Consider the following 2,797-nt stretch of genomic DNA (forward strand, 5'->3'; position numbering starts at 1 on the left):
TAACACTTGGCAACTTTAAGACTTGTGGACTTCAACTCCCAGAGTTCCTCAGCCAGCTCTGAGAGTTGAAATCCACAAGTCTTAAAGAGGCTGAGGAATTCTGGGAGTTGAAGTCCCCAAGTCTTAAAGTTGCCAAGGTTGGAGACCCCTGTTCTAGAGGGCCATTGAGGACAATAAACAAGCCTCACTGAATTTTCTCAGGTCCTTCCTTGAGAAGAGGGACAGAAAAAGAAGGTCACCTTGACCTCCACAATGGATGGATGGCTGCCAAAACTCATGGCATTAGCAGAGAGAGCTAAATTGACTGTTTTGATTAAAGAAAAGAACACAAACATCTTTACTTTGACGTGGAAACCACTTCTGGACTTTGTGCTTGAGGTAGAAAAACATGAAACTTTGACCTTGGGTTTTACCAATTAGATAGATTTGTTGTTTTCAGAAATGGCTAGTTTCTATTACTATGAAAAAGTAAAAAAGATGAGCATAGATCTTAATGCTTTATTCAACTGCACCAAAGGAGTGGGAAGTCCATGCGTTTTTCCCCTTTCTTTCTCCCATTATTCCCTTTCCTTTTTCCTTTCCTAATTTCCCTAATATTTGCTTCTATATTCTCTTTGTATGTTATGTTACAGTGTTGGCGAACCTTTTCGGCACCAAATGTCAAAATGGAAGCGTGCACACAAGGGGGAGAGCAGTGGAAAGCAGAAGTGCAGCTCCTTGGCAGGCAGGCATGTGCGGGAGCTCCAAAAACTGGAAGAGCTGAGCTTCCGGTTTCTGACATGCACATCCATGCTGGTTACTTGGTCTTCCAGTTTCTGGCATGCATGTGTGTATGAAGACCAGCTGGCATGCATGCATGTGCGTGCCAGAAACTGGAAGAGCAACAGGGGACTGTTGATGTGCCTGGAGAGATGGCTGTGCATGTCACTTCTGGCACGCGTGCCATACGTTTGCCATCACGGTTATATTGTAAACTAACTGGCTTCTCATTTTGCACATAAAAACCGACGTAAATGCTCTTTCAAAGACGCTTTTTCAAGTGGGTTGGTTTTTTCCAAGAAGAAGACAAAAAGGAGGAGGAGAAGAGAGAGAAGGAGAAAAGGGAGAAAAGTAAGGAGGAGAAAGAGACGAGGACAAAGAAGGAGAAGCAGGAAGAGCAGGAGGAGGAGGAGGAGGAGGAGGAGAAGAAGAAGGAAAAGGAGAAGGAAGAAAGTCTCTTATGGGAGTTGAAATCTTGGAGTAGGGTAGGAGTATGGGAGCAGAAGACCCATTCAAAATTCCATGGTGGAATTTAGGCTGATCTGAAGACCTTGGCAACTTAAAACAGCTGGACGTCAACTCCCAGAATTCCTCAGCCCTGCTGGGAAATTGCGAATGTTGATCTGGAGAGCTGTCAGAAGAACATTGAGGACAATAAATAAGTCTCAAAGTCCCGATTATCTGTCCCCCCCTCTCAAGGAAGGAGCGCCTATTTTGAAAGAAGGAAAATTCCCCAGCGGTGGGGTAAGGAAACCCTTGGCCATCAGCCACCAAGCAGATAACCTGCCTATCAGGGCATAAAAGGAGGCCTCCTGATTCCAGGAACCAGACCTTCTGTGGACCTTCGTAGCAGAAGAACCAAGGATGGAAGGGTTTTTCTGGAAGACCTTGCTGCTGGTTGGGGCTCTCTCAGCCTCTGGGCGCTCTGCACCATCACAGAAACTGCTGACCTATGACGAGGCCGTGGAACAGGCAGTGGCCAACTATAACAGCAAAGCAAAGGAAGCCTCCCTCTACCAGATCCTGGACGCTACTCCTCAACCTGATTGGGTAGGTGCCCTTCACTTCGGGTCCATGGTGGACATGACTGCATTGAGTAGACCCATCCCTTGTGGGGAGGGATTCTGAGACTTCTGGGGAGCTAGCTGAGATGAAAGATTCTGCCCACCCTGTTGTTCTAGCTTCAACAGCCTCCATCTATGGTAGAGTAGATCCAGGGAAGCGGCTCTGAGGCTCTTGTGGAGCTGGCTGGAAATGGGGGATCCATCCCTCCTGTTCTCCTGGCACGGAGACCTTCAACAGCCTCCATCTAGGGTCAATCAGGATGATGGGCCTTGTATGAAGAACATCTAGAACCTGCATGGACTCTTCTCTGCAGCCCCGTTCAGACGGCTCCATCCAGAGTCATTTGAGAATTGATCCCAGCCTAAAATGGGGGGAAGGTGCAGGGGGGCTTCAAAGTAACACCTCCGCTTGGCCATGTCTTCTTTCAGGATCCCAATTCTGAAGGGACCCAAGAGTTGAAGTTCACCATCAAGGAGACGATCTGTCCACCAGAGGAAAAAGGTTCCTTGGATAAATGTGACTTTAAGGAAGGCGGGGTAAGTGATGGATGCCAGTGGAGGGGTTGGTCATCTATTGTAGATGGAGACAGGGCCAATGGGACTTTTGTAGGAACTTCTTGGCAGAGATAAAACTGGTTCTCCATTCCCAGTGGGTTGATGGAAGGCCATATTTAAGACGGCCTCTTTCCCTTCCACCTTTGTCTTGAGGGACATTATTCCTCGTGGTTCTCCAAGTCAATTCCTTGACCAAGATCCATGGATAGAGAAAGGACTCAACAGTTGAACCCTACAATAGTTGTTTCCTTTACCCCAAAATGTGTGCGGAGAGGTTGATCCAGCTTAGTTTGTCCAATGCCGCCCTGGAAGGACTTGGCTGAAGCAACCTCAGCGGCTGATCCAAGATCTTTCCATCAAGATGATGGTCTCCATGGAATCAATTCTGGGTGATGGCTTCATTCTCAGCATGTCTTTAT

This window comes from Natrix helvetica, assembly GCF_964273705.1.
Source record: "Natrix helvetica genome assembly, chromosome: Z".
In the NCBI taxonomy this organism is placed as follows: domain Eukaryota; kingdom Metazoa; phylum Chordata; class Lepidosauria; order Squamata; family Natricidae; genus Natrix; species Natrix helvetica.